This window comes from Megalobrama amblycephala, linkage group LG17, assembly GCF_018812025.1.
Source record: "Megalobrama amblycephala isolate DHTTF-2021 linkage group LG17, ASM1881202v1, whole genome shotgun sequence".
Classification (NCBI taxonomy): domain Eukaryota; kingdom Metazoa; phylum Chordata; class Actinopteri; order Cypriniformes; family Xenocyprididae; genus Megalobrama; species Megalobrama amblycephala.
The window spans coordinates 33,493,379-33,513,173 of record NC_063060.1 but is presented as its reverse complement, the minus strand read 5'-3'; the positions used below and the strand labels follow the sequence as shown (position 1 = coordinate 33,513,173).

The 19,795-nt window shown below is 36.3% G+C and overlaps 1 long non-coding RNA gene across 2 annotated transcripts in view; it reads left to right on the top strand.

The window, feature by feature from the left end:
* Window positions 1-11,212, top strand: part of LOC125251233 — a 65,087-nt gene extending 53,875 nt beyond the window's left edge. For both annotated transcript variants that reach the window (XR_007180950.1, XR_007180951.1), the window contains 2 exons: window positions 9,650-9,707; window positions 9,804-11,212. This is a non-coding gene — a long non-coding RNA (uncharacterized LOC125251233). The remainder of the gene's footprint in view (window positions 1-9,649; window positions 9,708-9,803) is intronic.
* The last annotated feature ends 8,583 nt before the right edge of the window (window positions 11,213-19,795 follow it).

Below are 19,795 nucleotides of genomic sequence, written 5' to 3'. Positions count from 1 at the left end.
AACTGTTTATTGAATCTGTTCCTGAGCAGTGAGTCACTAGACTGGAGTTAAAAGTCAGTCTTCCAAACTAGAATGGAAAAACACAAATGACTTGTCAAAGCAGAACAGTGTACGTGATGTGCAATGTCATTGCCTTTACGAAGACCTCTGTTCATTTCAGCTCTTTACTTGTACCAGAGACATAAGGAGGAGTCTGAAAAAATGGGAGCAGTTATAATGCTCAATATAGCCGAATAGTGAATCAGCCAAAGAGCCAACAGAGCATGACATGGGTTCTGAAAATCATATTTAAAATCATATTTAATAGAAAAAGTATCTGCAGCAAACACATTGCACAATTCCTATGAAGCAGTACAAATGACATGATAAATTAAAAGTGGTGCAAAACTATAAAACTACTGTTACAAGTATGTAAATACAAGAAATTTGAACTGTATTATGTAATTGAGGTCTCACTGCACTATCAAGCACCTTTGATATTTATATATATATATATATATATATAAATTATATCTGAATATACAAATTCCAATGTAATGTTCATATGTGACCCGTGCTGGCAAAAATTAGTCGGAATGTGCACAGGCTAATTACGAGCTACAGGCAAAACAAGTCAAAAATGTAGATTTTGGTTGAATTAGAGGTTTTCACAAAAAAATGAGTTCATAAAGCCCTCATTTAGCGATAGAAATTCTTCAAATAGCAATTAAACATCTAAAAGTATCTTTAATTGTATGTTTTCTGAGAGGAGTAGCTTTCCTTTGTCTGAACCAATGAAATATGATTTTCAGACTCATGCTGATGTAAACAAAACGATCTTACTCACGCTGACTGACAGATCTGAAAGACTCACACAAAGACAGCGCGCAATCCCGATATACACAAATAAACAGAATTACATTACTTAAAAATATTGAAGTAAAATATTGGGGAAAAAAAAGTTGAATATAAATATATTTCCCTATAGATATTTGGTTTGGACTTGGTTTGTGCCAAATTTGGTGGTATTACAAGTGGTTTTAAGCTTTGGTTGCTAGGTGATTTTGTTTTGGATCCTTCAGAAAACTTTAACTCGATTTTTCTCAAAATTGACTTTGCTGACTCTATCGACTTCAAACAGGTATAGCTCAGTCATTTTTTGTCAGATTCTGCATAAATCATACATCATTTTAAAGTTTTGTTGTTGTTGTTGTTGTTGTTGTTGTTGTTTTGATAGAGATTGTGAAAATAACTAATTTTTGAAAATTTGCTCATTGCGATTCATTTTGCCAGCACAGGTCACATACAGTATATTTGTAATCAACTTTAAATCAATAGTTTTATAGTACCCTTTCGTGGGAACTGTCGACACTATGTCATATGACGTAGCGTCTCGTTCCCTTATTCAGGGAACCAGGGTTACACAAGTAACCCAAGACGTTCCCTTTCATGGGAACTGTCGGCGCTATGTCATATGATGTTATGGGAACACTACGCCATATGACCTCATATGACGTAGCGTCTCATTCCCTTATTCAGGGAACCAGGGTTACACAAGTAACCCGAGACGTTTTCCACCATTTTAAGTCGTTTGGGATTGCAGTTCAATCCCTCATTAACATTAAGCACACAGTATTGTACTGTACCTTTACTTTTTTGTCTGATTTTTTTGCTTTTGTGATTTACCTCGGTTCATGACAAATCTTTTTTTTTTTTTCTCTCTCTCTCATTCTCTTTCTCAAAACCCCTATGGAAAAAATAAATGGGAGAAATAATTCCGGAAATAACTCCAAAATGTGCATTCGCTTGTGATTTAAGCTAAAGAAGACACATTTTCTTTCTCAGACAAATTACTGAAACACAATCTTGACAAGAAAATGGAGATTTTAGTTTTTCTCATTCAAGTAGACAGGAGAGAACACAGAACGTAGCTGCAGGCGACATCACCAAGATGGCCGTCGAGTGAACTGACTCGCCTACACTGTCTTCTGGCCGATTGTCTTTCTGAATGAAAAGAAAGAGAGAGAGAGAGAGCGAGATGCAAAACCTTTTGACAGATAAATCTTACAGTATTCTTCTCCCCAGAGGGTGGTATAGGGTTGGATGGGCAGAGCTCTACCTTTGGCCCGGCACTGAGCAAAGGTGCCTTGAGCTTCTCGACTAGAGCTTAGCTGATTTCTCAAAGCAGCCATGTATATTGACCCCTATGCCCACATGCCATTACCAGCCTGCTGAAGTAGAAAAAGAGTGAGAAAGAAAGAGAGCTGGTCAATTGGAGGGAGCTCAGCAAGACACAGTGGTAATGATAATGCAAATTCAAACACAGCACCCCCTTTGAAAGCTCGCTGATAATATTTAGCTGGAGCAATGAAAAGGCCTCTCTGCAGCACTAATACAGAATGATGGCCCCTCCACTGAGTCTCCACAGAACTCGGCAGTCATTATTCATGTAGATGATTTAGATGACGCAGTGTGGCACAGTTTGCGAGTCTTTTCAAAACAGCCAATTTATAAATGAATGGATTATGAAGAGTAAGAGTTTTAATCTCACGGTGGAATGACATGCTTTCACAACTACATATCACAATAATTACCTTAATCGGAGGTGGCTTTGTGCAGCTCAGCAGCAAAGACAACTTTGGTTGGAGACGACTTGGGGTTAGATCAGCATGAATGAAATTGTGGTTTTAAAGCAATAGCGGCATTCAAGCCAATCATGCTCAGCCAAGTGTGTTGGCAATAGTGGGGCCTTTAACATATAAGCTGTAAGGTTAAGTGGAACCATCTTTTTACAGGGAATATTACACTGCCTTTCAAATGTTTGGGGTCATTATGATTTCATATTTTAATTGATACTTTTATTTCGCAAGAATACATTAAATTGACCTTAAAGACATATAATGTTAAAAAAAAAAATCTTTTTTTCTTTTTTAAATAAATGTAAAAAAAAAAAAAAAAAAAACATTTTAAAAATTGCCTGAACAGACCTGCAGCTGACACCTCTATTAAAGGTGATGTGTGTAATTTCTGTGCCTCAAGTGGCACCAAACAGAATTGCAAAAATGAAGATGGGTTTCAAACAGGTTTCCAGTATCATCCCCTCATCTTCCATTGATTCCAAACTCCCACCATTCAAGTCTAAGGATTCAAGGTCTTACAAATGTATAATGTATAAGTTTTTTTTTTTTTTTTTTTTTTTTTTCAATTAACCTGATTATACTTGATTATACTTCTAGACTGCTTATGTTTTGGGTCTCAAACACCCTGAAATGAATTTAATTTAAATGATAATTTATTTAAATGACGTTTTGTTGACCTGGGGTTGTTTGGGTTGAATAGAGCTTGTAATCCTAAAACCAAGAAAATAATTAGCATTTATCTTTAGCATGGATTTTTAGAATGGTGGTTTTGGATTTACAAGATTTATTGGTTAGGCCTACTTGAGGAGATGATAAATTATACAAAGTAAAATGTCAAGGATGACTCATAAAGCCATTGAGTTTTTGTTTTGTTTTGTTTTTTACATTTACTCAGTAAATTGCTAAATGTTGTTAGAGTTTACATGCTTAACAAATCAGACAACCATTGTAGTTCTTTTGTAGCTACAGAGGGTTTTTTTTCTCAAGAACATAACCCACGTTATATGTATGAAAGTTACCCCATGATGACCTACAGCAGGGATAACACATGTATGACACTGTGCTCTATGCGCTTTTTACCAGCGTAACTAATGTGACCATCTATCTCTCTGTTCCTCTCCTCTCTGCTCCCAGACAGGAAGACTACAGCGAATGTTGACAACCTTTTTTATTTTCCCTCGTCTGTGCATCTGATTGTGTTATTTTGTCTAGAGGAAGTGACAGTTTTGCCCTGAGCATTACCTTTGTCTTCCTGGGGTTATGGACACTTTGAAGGCTTGTCTAGAATAGTCTTTGCTCCTGACCAGTACTAACCCTGCACAGAGCCAGTGACAGATGGGCTTCATAAAGGCCTTTGAAAAGCCCCCCGTAGTGCTGATCAGGCACTTAGTGCTGCTTCCTCTGTCGGCTGCCTGTACCTTTGAGGCTCTGTCATTCTCCTGGAATGACACTCTCATGGGAATCTTAAATAAGTCATTCCTCTTTCCCCCTTCTTTTTTTCTGGATGGCAAGTCAAGTTAGTTGTGCAAGACTTTGTCATTGATCTTAAATCTATTTTGAAACTTCCCAAGCTATAAACTATTCTCTTAATTTAAAGTTAATTTGCTGCCTTTTAAAAACAAGCTACTAAAATAGCTGACTACATTTGTTATTCGGGGGGTAACATCTTTTCAAATATATATTTAGCAAAATGATATGACAAAATAATTATATGAAATATATATGGCAATTCAATTTGTTTTGACATACAGAGAGTTCATCAACATATTTATTTGTCACAACAACCATGGCAATTTCAATTATGGTTACAATTCACAGAATAGCAAAAAAAACTGATACATTTTCATTAAATATAACTATATGTATTCTTAAAGGGATAGTTCACCTGAAAATAAAAATTATCCCATAATTTACTCACCCTCAAGTCATCCTAGGTGTATATGACTATCTTCTTTCAGACAAACACAATCGGAAATATATCTAAAAAATAATATGGCTCTACCAAGCTTTATAATGGTAGTGAAAGGGGGCCTGTTTTGAACATAAAAAAAAAAAATGCATCCATCCATCATAAACATAATCCATACAGTTCCAAGGGATTAAGAAAGGCCTTCTGAAGTGAAGCGATGGGTTTTTGTAAAAAAAAAAAAAAAAAAATATATATATATATATATATATATATATACTGGCTCTACCAAGCTTTTTACCAAGCTCCCAATTCACTACCATTATAAAGCTTGGTAGAGCCAGGATATTTTTAAATATATCTCCGATTGTGTTCGTCTGAAAGAAGATAGACATATACACCTAGGATGGCTTGAGGGTGAATAAATTATGTGATAATTTCCATTTTTGGGTGAGCTGTCTCTTTAACTTATATTAACTGTATTATGCCGGGATATGAGAAATTACTGTATTTTTGAATAAATTGCACACTTCACCTTTAAAACAACTTAAAACTTTCAAAAGCTTTTAAAGCTTAAAAGTGAATGTCATGAAGTAAAATGATTTTAAACAAAGTTCTCAAAATTCCAGACTACTTATAACTATATCTATTAAACACAAAATTATGTAACTGAGTCAAAACAGAAGATGAACAACAGCTTCATCTAAATATTTTGTTACATAAACGTCTAATGGATTATTTACTCTACTGTTTAAAAGTTTAGGATCAGCAAGACTGTTACAAAAGATTAATAATTCAAATAAATGCTGTTCTTTTGAACTTTCTATTCATCAAAGAATCCTGAAGGAAAAAAAAAATCTATCATGTTTATATTATAAGACAACTAAAAATTAAGTTACTACCTCCAGTCAGTTATTTTTCAGATTCTTACACAACTGTGACTTTAAGTGTGATTGACACTTTAGGACATTAGAACTGACCGCACTGATGTGTAGACACAAAGACACGCAAAATTGCACACCCAGAAACATAAACGCAAACAAACACACTTGTAGCATGCCATTTGCGAAATGCCAAGAGACAAAAGGGCAAGAGTTCACCGATTTGACAGGCCCAAAGAAAGCCAAAAAATAAATTGGTTCCGATCATCCACCCATGTACAACAACTTTAAGGTTTGTCGTTTTTTCATTAAGTTTTGTGTTCCCTCCTTTATTCCTGACATGTTTAAGGTGCTCATCAATCAGCCGCTGCGAGTTTCACTCCCGTCTTTCCGGACTGTGAGTGTGTTACCAGGCAACCGCAGAGAGCAAAGGGTTAACAAAGGCAGATTCTGTACAGGCCACATGAGTGGGCAGCCTCGCCATGTGGAACAGGGAAAGAGTTGTGACTGCCAACTACTGAACCACGCCGGCCCCCGAGATCAAAGCCATAGCGTCGCACGGAAGGACGGGACTGGGTTTAAAGGCTGTGGGAGCGTAGAAGAAGAGGTTGAGGGGTTGAAGGATGGGTGGGTGGAAAAAGGGGGTCGGGTCAGATTTGAAGTTACAGAGACAGGGCACTCAGGAGGGAAGCATGTCTGACTTTTTAGGGGGTGTCAGAAGTTTGAGGCTAGCTAACCCCAGAGGGCAGACAACTCCACTGTCTCAGGAGGAAGGCACGCACTGGTGTCTAGATGGCACCCTGCTGTTCCTTTGTGGGAAACTCAAAGAATGCCCCCTCCTGACATCGCTACTATATTCCAATGCTAATGCACAAGTCAGCACTCCGGTATGATTTCACAAATATGGCCTGAAAGTATACTGGGAATTTTGCTAAGTGCCAAGAAATGTGTGGGAAACAGACTGTATACATAGCCGTCGGATATTTGCCATTGATATTACCATTGGTTATGTACCACATATAAACAATGTCAATATGTCACAGTTTACATTAATGCTTTATGTTAGGAGTTAATAAAGGTTAATGTTTGGTTAACATTTTATAATCTATAAATGCACCATTTTCATTACTATTATAAAGCAGCTTGGAATAAACAGCTTGACGGATATAGTGATATAATGAAATATTGTGATAATCAAGACATAAAACAAGTAGAATCAATCATCTTCTACATCAACAATATGTATGGTACGTTTATTTTTATTATTTGCTGCAGTTTGAAGTGTTGTAATTAGCCTGATATTTTCTTTTCTTTGAGTTATGGCATAATTAGTACCACATGCTCTTTCTGAAACAAAGACAGGACCTGAAATAGACAAACTGCCTCCAAAAGTCATGTAACACATGTGCAGGGTGAAGTATCTCAATTAAAATGTTGTAAGTAAAAGATGAATGTGTGTGACAGGGGCATTGCAAGAATCTGATTATACAGTATATTTCAACAATCATGTTGTGTATTGTGTGACATTTTCTGTCAGAATTAGCGATTCCGAATTCACAAATGATTTTTTTCAGTGATTGTCAAACCGGTTTGAATAACAGTCTTAATTGATTTGCGTTTTTTTCTGAATCATTCGGAGAGTTTGGAGCAGTTTCTCATTGTCACTCTGTAAAATATGCAACATCTTCTTATCAAAAAATATAAAAAAACAGCAACAAAATACCTTTATTTATTCATTTTTTGCGTAAGAGCGGGCGTGCCCATTTTTTACTTGAAAGGCTCTCAATTTCAGTTACTTCCAGTAATTTTAACTGTACAAACACAGTCCATTATGCTGCTTGATGTTGCAAACATGCATTTGTTTTCCTATTATTTTAATTTATTATCATGATCATGAATGCACTGGTTTGTTGCACATATAGTTTGACTGTTTACAGAACTTACTGTTAAGGTGATGATACACAGGGCAAACTTTTTGAGCAATGTTGCCATCAACAGGCAACCTGGTGAGACACAGATCAACTAATTAGGGCAACGGACAATTGGCAGCAACCAATCAGAGAGGAGCAAATCTATTGCCAACCCAATAAATACTAAACACTTGTTAGGCTTTCATGTGCCATACGCCCTACAGCCTACGCCTCTACAGATGTTTAAGACAGCGTCTTTTTAGTATTTAACTGAAAACATTTGATGGCTAAATTACAGCCTACGCACATTAAATTGGACACCTGTTGGTATTTTAAGCCTTAAATGAGGTAAATTCCCTGTTTTGGGTTGACACATGACAACTTGCCAGCGTAAAAAGATATAAGTTCACGCTTTTTTTATTTGCTCCACTGCCGCTGAGAGACCGCCATCTTCTTCGAATTTATTCTGAAATCTCCAAGCCAGTCACGTGATCAGCTGCTAGCATTCTGATTGGAGGATCTCAAAAAATTGCCCACGACTGATCTAAAGTATCCAAATACAAATTCGTTGCTCATTCTCAGTGGGAAAGTGCCCAAGCAACATTGCTCGGCAACGCTGCCTGGCAACATTGCTCAAAAGGTTGCCCCCTGTATCATCACCTTTATAGTTATTTACTTATAACGGCAAATGAATCGGAAGACTCATACAGGAAATTGCTTATTTCTGTATTGAAAAAAATAAGGTACCTTCTGGATATCATGAATACAGTCACTGTACCATGGTACTAGTGTAGGTAGTGCTGTAAAGTAATTGTTTTTTCTTGAAATGTCATTTGCCAAGAATGTTAGTTTGTAAAAATGTTTAGGTTACAGTTATACAAGAAACTGAACTAGTCAATCATCTATAGCTCAATACTAGTGTATAACTGTGTGATTTGTAGCACTGTTTTCACCATGATGTTTTTCAGTTTGTTTGTGAGTGGGAGTTTCAATATATATATATATATATATATATATATATATATATATATATATATATATATATATATATATATATATACGGCTGGAAAGAGTCCATTGAATCTGTTGTTAATGAAGAAATCATCTCTAGCTGATAGGTCACTAATTATTTCCCTTGCTCTTTCACTTGCCTCTTGAATCCCTTTTATCTTTGATTAAATAGTATTAGACAAAATGTAACTAATAATACATCACATATACACACTGGGTTGCTGCTTCAAGGTTTGACGTGTTGTGCATTCAGAGATTTTTCTGCATACCTCGGTTGTTGTGGTTATTTGAGTTACTGTTGCCGTTCTCCTCTGACCTCTGACATCAACAAGGCATTTTCACCTACAGAACTGCTGCTCAATGGATACTTTCTCTTTTTTGGACCATTCTCAGTAAATCCTAAAGTGCATGAAAATCCCAGCAGATCAGCAGTTTCTGAAATACTAATACCAACCCGTCTGGCACCAGCAACCATGCCACGTTCAAAGTCACTTAAATCACCTTTTTTCCCCATTTTGATGGTCATTTTGAACTTCAGCAGACCGTCTTGACTATGTCTGCATGCCTAAATGCATTGCCATTTGATTGGCTGATTAGATATTTGCATTAATGTTAAACAGGTGACCCAATTAAAGTGGCCATTGAGCATACTATATATATATATATATATATATATATATATATATATATATATATATATATATATATATATATATATATAAGACTTATATAGACTTATATACTGTAAGACACTTCCTGTGTCCTCATATACCAAAGGGCTTAAAAAACAGCGTTTGTACAGTATAAAAATCATTACATCTATAGAGAGTCCCTGTAAACCACATATACAAGTATGTGTGTGTGTGTGGGTGTTTGCGATAAGTGGAAAAACACAAAGTTTTGAATGAATCATTGCCATATGGGGACATCTGTAGCCCTCTGTTTGTCTGTTCTTCAAGGGCATGTGATAAACAGTCTCATTCCCAGGTGTCCAAAGGTAAATCTCTAGGGACCACGCTTGTGCATATGTATGCATCTGTCTGCACATTCGTGTAGTTCACTGCTACTTCAAAGTCAAGCAACATACCCCCAGCGCTGCCCTATTGTGGCTCACTAATGATTAGTACATGAGTGTTTCTATTCACATGCAGCCAACCTCAACAGAGACCGAATTCCTGCTGACGAAAATTACACAGCATTGCAAGCTATTGCACTAGAAGCCCTGTTTCAAACATGCATACTGTAGACAGGAAATGACACTGCACGGTAATAGCAGGACAGACATGACAGCTTGTTGTCATTATTTTTCATCTCTCTCTTCAGCCCCTGCTGCGGATCGACAAGCTCCACACAGTGAGATGGACTCCCAGTAAAAGCTAATGTATGTCTTCACTCATTCCTCTCTCTTTGTTTCCATAAACATCACTCTCAGCCTAATTTTCAGCCGCCTATTTTATGTCCCCCGCGTGCTTCGCAGCCTTCACCCTCCGCGTTCTCCAGCTGCTACAATGGCCATTGTAGCTCAAAGGACTTGTCAACAACTGGGAAAACTGAAAGCCCTTTTGTTGTGAGTTTGTCTACATTATCTAAAGTGTCCTCAAACCACTCAGTGAAGAACAGGGGTGGGCTATCTATCAGCCCTGTGCTGTATAAAGTGTGACTTTTAGCATTAGTTTAAATGGTTTCAATTCAATACACAACCACAGCAGTGATTTCTCTGAAAACACTTTTTTTCTTCTTTTTTTTTTCTAAATGGTAAAGAAAAACATGTGTTGGTGTTTTCTGCAATTAACAGTTTGGGTGGATTTTCAGATTTTCAGATGATTTTGGCTTTATGGTATAGGCTTTTTATGTTACTTTTTAAATTAGGGGCCAAGTGCCGAAGGTGCGTAGGCACCTATTATAATCGTTGGCGTTCTTATTATTATTTTTACGTTTCCACTCTGGAAGTCTATGGCAGCCCATAGAACTGCTTGTGGGAATGTTATGAAATATGGCACACTGACAGAGGACAGTCTGAACTGTCACCATAGTAAATTTGGAGTCTCTAACTCAAACCCCCTAGCACCGCCAACTGTCCAAAGTTGTACTCGTGTTTATCTTAATAGCTTTTGAACTGTAAGGGCTAGAAACAGTGATTCCTCTGATTCCTTGGCTCAAGACGATTTCCCGCCATTTTGAATTTTCCATTTTCATCAAAATTGAACCAGATCATCTTCAGACCATACTGATAAAAATTTAGAATTTTTGAATTTTGTCACAAAATGCTATATTTTTTACGAACGCATTGGCATATTGTTATGAAACTCGGTATGTGTCTTCGACACCATGTCCTGATGATACTCAAATAGTTTTGGTGCAGCACCACCTTGTGGTCAAAAGTTTGAAATTTACAAATATGCTAATAACTTTTGAGTAAATTAGCCGATTGTAATGAAACTCGTCTTAATGATTCCTTGGGTCATGCCAAGAATATAGATACCAGAATTGACCATAGTCAGCCACTTCCTGTCCACCATTTTGATTTTCTTTAAAAACTTACTTTTTCGAACTCCTAGACCATTAGTCCAATTTTCACTAAAATTGAATCATATCATTTTCAGACCATGCTGGCAAAAAGTTATGGATTTTGTAAACCACGGCAACAAAGTTGAGGCATGATGCCAAAGCAACTTTTGAGGCTATATCTCTGCAATGCTATGAAATATTGACACCAAACTTTGTCACCTCACTCTACACCACATCAAATTAGTCACAGAGCCACCTATTGGTCGAAAGTCATAAACCATTAAAGTTTGCCTGTGTTTATGATTTTTTTTTTTAGGCATTTTGAATAAAATCATCTTAATATGCCTTTAATTGCTCATTGTTGCAGTTAGTCTGACGCTCTCCAGAGATGCTCAATTGGGTTTAAGTCAGGGCTCTGGCTGGGCCATTCAAGAACAGTCACGGAGTTGTTGTGAAGCCACTCCTTTGTTATTTTAACTGTGTGCTTAGGGTCATTGTCTTGTTGGAAGGTAAACCTTCGGCCCAGTCTGAGGTCCTGAGCACTCTGGAGAAGGTTTTCGTCCAGGATATCCCTGTACTTGGCCGCATTCATCTTTCCCTCGATTGCAACCAGTCGTCCTGTCCCTGCAGCTCCCCCACAGCATGATGCTGCCACCACCATGCTTCACTGTTGGGACTTTATTGGACAGGTGATGAGCAGTGCCTGGTTTTCTCCACACATACCGCTTAGAATTAAGGCCAAAAAGTTCTATCTTGGTCTCATCAGACCAGAGAATCTTATTTCTCACCATCTTGGAGTCCTGCAGGTGTTTTTTAGCAAACTCCATGTGGGCTTTCATGTGTCTTGCACTGAGGAGAGGCTTCCGTCGGGCCACTCTGCCATAAAGCCCCGACTGGTGGAGGGCTGCAGTGATGGTTGACTTTCTCCCATCTCCCGACTGCATCTCTGGAGCTCAGCCACAGTGATCTTTGAGTTCTTCTTTACCTCTCTCACCAAGGCTCTTCTCCCCCAATACCTCAGTTTGGCTGGACGGCCAGCTCTAGGAAGGGTTCTGGTCATCCCAAACGTCTTCCATTTAAGGATTATGGAGGCCACTGTGCTCTTAGGAACCTTAAGTGCAGCAGAAAATTTTTTGTAACCTTGGACAGATCTGTGCCTTGCCACAATTCTGTCTCTGAGCTCTTCAGGCAGTTCCTTTGACCTCATGATTCTCATCTGCTCTGACATGCACTGTGAGCTGTAAGGTCTTATATAGACAGGTGTGTGGCTTTCCTAATCAAGTCCAATCAGTATAATCAAACACAGCTGGACTCAAATGAATGTGTAGAACCATCTCAAGGATTATCAAAAGAAATGGACAGCACCTGAGTTAAATATATGAGTGTCACAGCAAAGGGTCTAAATACTTAGGACCATGTGATATTTCAGTTTTTCTTTTTTAATAAATCTGCAAAAATGTCAACAATTCTGGCCCAGCCAGAGCCCTGACTTAAACCCAATTGAGCATCTCTGGAGAGACCTAGCTGTCCACCAACGTTTACCATCCAACCTGACAGAACTGGAGAGGATCTGCAAGGAGGAATGGCAGAGGATCCCCAAATCCAGGTGTGAAAAACTTGTTGCATCTTTCCCAAAAAGACTCATGGCTGTATTATATCAAAAGGGTGCTTCCATGTGATATTTCAGTTTTTCTTTTTAATAAATCTGCAAAAATGTCAACAATTCTGTGTTTTTCTGTCAATATGGGGTGCTGTGTGTACATTAATGCGGAAAAAAATGAACTTAAATGATTTTAGCAAATGGCTGCAATATAACAAAGAGTGAAAAATTTAAGGGGGTCTGAATACTTTCCGTACCCACTGTATATATATTGTTTTGCATTTTTACATTTTTTTATTTTATTATTTAATTTTCTTATTTATATGAGCCATCAGTGCAAATTGCACATTAAAATAATGGGTAACACTTTAGAATAATGGTCCGTCATTAATAAGTAACTATGATTAACTATGTAATTGGGTCATTCTACAGAAACGTCCACTTTTCTGTCCCTAGACTTTACAGAAATATTACACTTAAAAAACACTTTAGGATTACAATTTTTTTATATTTTAATATGAAACAATATGTTATTTGAACAATGAAACCTTGTTGAGCCATCAATGTGGCAATATTTGTTTTTTAATTAATTATAAAAATTCCAAGCGCCACAGAAGTGCTCGTCCCCACAGTCATGTACAGAGGGAACGTGCTTTATTTTGAGCTCACAAACAGGTTTTTCTACCATTTCAAATACAATAATGTATGCATAACTATCAAATGTATAATGTAAATGACATAAAAAAAACAAATGCTAAATAAATATTATAAAATTTTTAATGAATGTAGTTGTCCCCTGGTGTTGTGTCACTGGTGTTACCTTTAACAAAAATCTCTTATTTTGAAAGAAAAAAATCACACTGATGGCATCACTTGACTTCCTTCTTCCTATTTCCTGAAGATCAATGAAGAAAGGCCAATGAAAAGTCCACTGTCTCTTTTCAGTTATCAGAAATTTTAATTATAAAATCATATTTTCATATGAAGCTTTTAGTTGAAGTCACTGGTGTGACCTACTTTATCGCTAGGGAATTTTAAAAAACTAGAATACAAATGGATTAAATTACTTGATTTAGTGAATATATCATAATTTACAACATGTGGATTGATTCCTTGCAGCAGCCATTTTGTAAAATGCATTTTTCATGAAAAATGTCACTGGTGTTACTGTCACTGGTGTTACCTTTTTATGAAAATATCACTGGTGGTACCGTCACTGGTGTTACCGTTTATAGATAAACTTTATTTAAAGCTATTCATTTAGTTATTTTGCATAAAAAAGCACTAAGATTACATGATTCTAACTTTTCTTTCTCATTGTTAATCCTCCTTTGGTCAGATATGGCTAAATTAAGGGGATTTGGCTAAATTCAGTGCAGCGACTTTACAGACAGTTTTAAAATGTTGTTTATAATCTTTTTCTGACTGCTTTCACTAAGTGTCAATGATAGTCTTTTATTGTACACCAAATGTAAAATTTAGTCCAAACTACTTAATTATAGTTGAAAAATTAAGGATCTTTGGTCCTATGTATACGTCACTGGTGATTCATTGTGTCACTGGTGTTACTGTTTTTTGTCTGTCACATTAAATAAAATGTCATATGTGACATGATAATAATTTTACATTCATTGAATTCTGCTACACTCAAGAATTAAGATGTAAAGGATTGTATCATTACTTGTTTATATAGGTTTTTCAAATATTTTTATTGTTATAGCAAATACATGGTTGCGCAATTGAATTAACATCATTCAATCACACTTTTAACTAACCTGATTAAAATATATAACACATAATCTCCTTATTTCTTGCATTATCATTATTATTCTGTAACTCTGACTGCATGTGCTGAAAAAAATGAGAAATAATATTTCATAAAAATGTTTAAAAATGCCAGAGAAGTAAGGTAACACCAGTGACAAAAAGAGGGGACATGCAGTCTTTAAATAAATGTACAAAAAAAATAAAAAATCATTAAGCTGTCATTTATGTGTATTCATAAAGTCCAAGTGTAATATAATAATGTGTTCTAAGTTTAAATGTTAAAAAAAGAAATACATTTTAAGACATTTTGTCATACCAAAAGTGGACGTTTCTGTAGAATGACCCAATTATTGATTAGCTAATAAGGAACTATCTTAGTACTAAATTTGATATTACTTACTGATTAGTTAAGCTTGTTTCTATATTAGTTAATAGTAGTAGCTGAAGTGCTAATGTAGTACTACTCATTTGTCCTGCATTACTTCCTGCATATTTACTTACTAATGACAGACCATTATTCTAAAGTGTAACCAAATAATGCTTTTGAAGTAGCATGTGTTGAATTTTCTGCCAAGCATTCCCACTATATGTTACGTGAACAGGAAGTAGAGTGGGCCTACACCGAGGAGAAATTGTGAAAAAAAAAATATATATATATATTTATGGTGTGGTGAAATGGAGTGTTATGGTGCTAATGTAGTGCTCTATGCTTAATATCGAAGTGTTTTGAAGTCATAAGCTGTCTTTTTGGCAACACAACTGAGTAAAGCAGAGTCTTTAGGGTGACTCCATGCTGACATTAATAGCTATGCTCTGCTCAGAGAAATGTGTGTCACCAAAGGCCTCTAGGAAGACTCTGATGCCCTGATTGACTCCCTGGGGGTCACTCTGAGCCTCTAGAGTACAAATGAGGGGGAGGCAGAAGGGGATAGATGGAGAAAAGCAGGACTAGATTACGACCATATACAGCACTGAATATGTGAAGATTCACCTTGTTTTGCACCAGCAGGCACCTCTATATTCCATCTATTATACATCAAACTTGCTTAGACCTAAATCAAAACCTTTTTGAAAGCACAAAGACAAAAGCCGCAGTACGCACAGCAGATCAAGCTTTGTAAGCACTTCTCGAAAGCTCATTTTAGACTGCGAAATAACAGTAATGCTAGCGTTTTCATTTAAGGCAAGCAGAGAATGCCCAGCCCCCAGTACAAATAATGCAAATTCGTAATTTGTACACCTTCACAACTGTATCACCGTTCACCAAGGTATAATTGTTCTGTTGAGATTTAATGAAATGCAAATGCTCTTGGCATTTCAGAATCAATTTAATACTGGGAGGTTTAATTCTCATCCACAAATCCCTGGATAACATTGTTTTAAACCTTGTTAATAGTCTTAGTATCTGGAGTGCACAAAGTGATAGCACAATGAATAAAAATGAGAGACTTTGAGAGCGGTGTAATTTTCGAAATTAATGGAAACCACTACCATTTGGCAAATTACATTTTTTAATGGGCGAAACAGTATTTACATCTTCACAAAGGCTGTTATGGTCTGTACGATTATTTGCATGTAGGGAAATGATTACAAAAATAAATCTGCATTGGGAAATGAGATGCACTGAACTGTCAGTATGTTCCCTGGCTTTTGCATGTTTTCGTAACAGCGTTTGTGGGAGGCGGTTGAAACCGTGTATCTGCGAGTATATGGAGGCATTGTGCTTTGCACCCCTTGGGCTTGCTGGTTTAGGGCTGTGGGCAGGCCTGTGGTGTCAGATATCCACAATGAACTGAGACTGTAACCTTTATCTGCAGGTTTCATCATTGTTTCATTATCAAAATGATGATGACTCACCAGCATAGAACTATACTTCTGATGTCATCTCACTTATATGAGTGACATTTCAGTGTTTACCTGTCCTCCACACGGGACTGTAAATGATGTTATCCTTGTTTATAAAGGTGAAACCATCGAATCTGCCAGTGGATGCACTAAATATCATTGCAGTTTGTAAAAGTTGAGTCTGCTCGCATATTTTATAGTTCACCCACAAATGGAAAATTACCTTACAACATTATTCTCATGTTGTTCCAAACCTTTTTTTTTTTAATTCAAGGTATTCAATAAAATAAACATTAAATGAGAAATAAAAAACCAGGATATTAAAAAAAATGTTTTTAAAGAATCATCTCATACAATAATTCATAGTTATCTTTGGCTGTTTAGCTTCAAATACACCATTAGGGGTGGGTGGGTGGTAAGACAAAAATCTTTTATCACAATATGAGTTATTTTATTTCACGATAACGATAAATATCGCCTTATAAAATGGTTAGTTCCTGTCCTTGATTCTGATTGGTCAATAGTTTTATTCACGATAAAACACGGCTATGACCGCTTCACCCAATGGTTCACAACACCTTTAGCAAAAACTCTTAGCAACGTAAACTGTAGGTTCTCAATTGATATTGTTTATTGAAGCTTACTGTATTATGTAGAAGAGTATTGTGAGAAAGAGATCGAGTGAGCGAGTTTATTCAGATATAGAATTTTCCTTCAGGTCAGTCCTATCTTCATAATAAAAAATCCATTTAAATGTCCGATGTATTATCTTGTCCTTTTAACAGTTAAGGGGTTTTCCCATGACTGACAGCACTAGTCAAAGCATTTGTCAGTTGCATCTTGTTCCGTGTTCACAACAATTCAGTCTTTTCAATATAAAAGTCTTCGCTACTGACTGACGCACTCATAAAGACAGTCTTTGCCGCCATCTAATGGCGTAATAATAATGTAACTTCTATTGCTGTTCACAGTCAGGGACTATTTTTTCAGGTGGAAGGAAGGCTTTTAGTGAAAGTTTACTTCATGAAAGTTGCATTGATACATATTTTTGGCTTTAATATTTGTATTGTGTGGTAATCGTTTTATAAAAGAAATAAGGTACTCAAGGCTAGTGCTGTATCGTGAATACAGCACAGCCTCTCATACCTTATTGCTTACAAATAACCTATATAGGTTATTTTTGCTTTAAATAAGGTTATGATATCAGAATGTTGATACCATTGAAATTGAAATCAATATTACAAAATAAATAACTAAATAAATAATTACTTGCCTAAATAAGAAAACTCTCAAGCCTACTGAGGACAAGTAAACAGTGATAAAATAAGAACAACGAAACTTCCTATACAAGCATATAGGAAAACAAACTAAACAAAGACACAAATGAAATAGGCCTACCTGAAAAACTTCAAGCACCAGAAATAAGAAATACTACATAAACAGTTTAAAGTAATCAAATGTATATAATATATATATATATATATATATATATATATATATATATATATATATATATATATATAGTAAAGACTATGCAGTGTTTATATATGTAAATTAAACCTATGTTTATTCTTATTAAACTTACAAAAGTGAATCAGTCAAGAGCAGTGAAAGATTTTGTTGTTGTTGTTTGATTAACATTAATCAACATTAAACAGTACTGATTCACATGCATTTACTTTCTCAACTGTTTACGATTACTTAAGACATACAATCCCAATTCCATAAAAGTTGGGACATTTTGTAAAATGCAATAAAATTAAGAATATGTGATTTGTTGATTCTCTTTAACCTTTATTTAACTGAAGAAAGTACAAAGAAAAGATTTTCAATGTTTTCAATGGCCAAATTAATTGCATTTTGTAAATATAAACACATTTTGATTTTAATGGCTGCAACACACTCCAATAAAGTTGGGAAAGAGGCATGTTTACCACTGTGTCACATCAACTTTCCTTTTAATTACACTTTTTAAGTTTGGGAATTGAGGATACTAGTTGTTGCAGTTTTGCAAGTGGAATTTTTGCCCAATCTCGACTGATACAAGACAGCTGCTTAACAGTCTGTGGTCAATGCTGTCTGATTCTCCTTTTCATGATGTGCCAAACATTTCCAATAGGGGACAGATCTGGACTGCAGGCAGGCCAGTCAAGTATCCACTCTATGGTGTAGAGTTTCTACCAAATCATTCTGTTGTATCATGTGCAGAATCAGAATTGTCTTGACTCCCAGGAAGGATATGGCAATATATGTCTCTGTGCAATCCCAGTATTCGTCTCCACGTCAATGATTCCTTCACACGTCTGCAAGTCACCCATGCTGTTTGCACTGATGGCCCCCCATACCATGACAGATGTTTGCTTTTGCACCTGTTGCTGATGAAAGTCTGGATGGTCTCTTTCGTCCTTGGCACTTTTTCCAAAAGCGGGCTGAAACGTGGACTCATCTGAGAACTTGGTGCCATCTCTGCATTGAACAGATGTATCGCTTTCTCCTTGCTTAACAGAGATTCGAGTTGTATTTCTTGATGCAATGGCAGACTGTTAAGTGACAACTGCTTTCCAAAGTACTCTCAAGCCCATGTGGCTGTATTAAACACAGTAGCATGACGGTTTCTCATGTAATGCCGTCTGGGAGCTCGAAGGTCACGCACATTCAACAGAGGTTTCTTGCCTTGCCATACATGGACTGAGATTTCTCTGGATTCCCTGAATCTTTTCACAATATTATGTATGGTAGATGATGAAAGACTTAAATACTTTGCAATCTTGCATTAAGAAATGTGATTTTTGAATTGCTTGAAAATTCTCTCATGAAATTTGGCACAAAGTGGTGAGCCAGACCCATTTTTGCTTGCAAAGATTGAGCCTTTGGTGGACGCTCTATTTAAACCTAATCACAATACCCTCACCTACTGCCAATTCACCTGCTAATCGTGGACTGCTTCAAAACAGTTTAACTTGGATATTCTATAATCTTTTCACATTTATTTTGCCTCTGTCCCAACTTTTTTGGAGTGTGTTGCAGCCATCAAAATAATTTTTTATATATATTTACAAAATACAATTAATTTCGCCAGTGAAAACATTAGATTTTTTTGTACTTTTGTTGGTTTAATAAAAGTTAAAGAGAATTAAGAAATTTTGATTCTTGATTTTATCACATTTTACAAAATGTCCCAACTTTCTTGGATTTGCGGTTGTAAATGACAGTGTTTACGAGGATACTTGCAAAAGCGGGCACTTTGACACATAAGTGTGTGTATTTAACCAACTCAGTTCATTACTCATGCGCTGTATGAGCAGTGGCTTCATGGGCGTGAGACTCTCAGACAGTGCACGCATTAAGTGAAATGAGTTCTCTTTCGCTGCTTATTGTGCTTCAGTGGTTTAAAATCACTTGTTTTTAAACTGCAGTGGTTAAAAAACACATGCCAATGATAAGCTTCCGTGACCGCGGAGCATGGCAACATCCCGTGAGCGTAATCATGATAGAGACAATAGTCCAAAATCTCTAACTGACAAATTTCTACCGGTTATATATACCGGATATATATATATATGTAGAGCTGGGTAGTAATGGATTACGTGTAATCTGGATTACGTAATCAGATTCCAAAAATCAAGTAGTTGTAATTAGAGTAAACTACGTTTTAAAATACTCATAATCAGACTACAGTTACTTTTTATGGATTACATGATTACATATTATTTACACAATGGCAGTAAGTTGTTCACAATTAATTGATT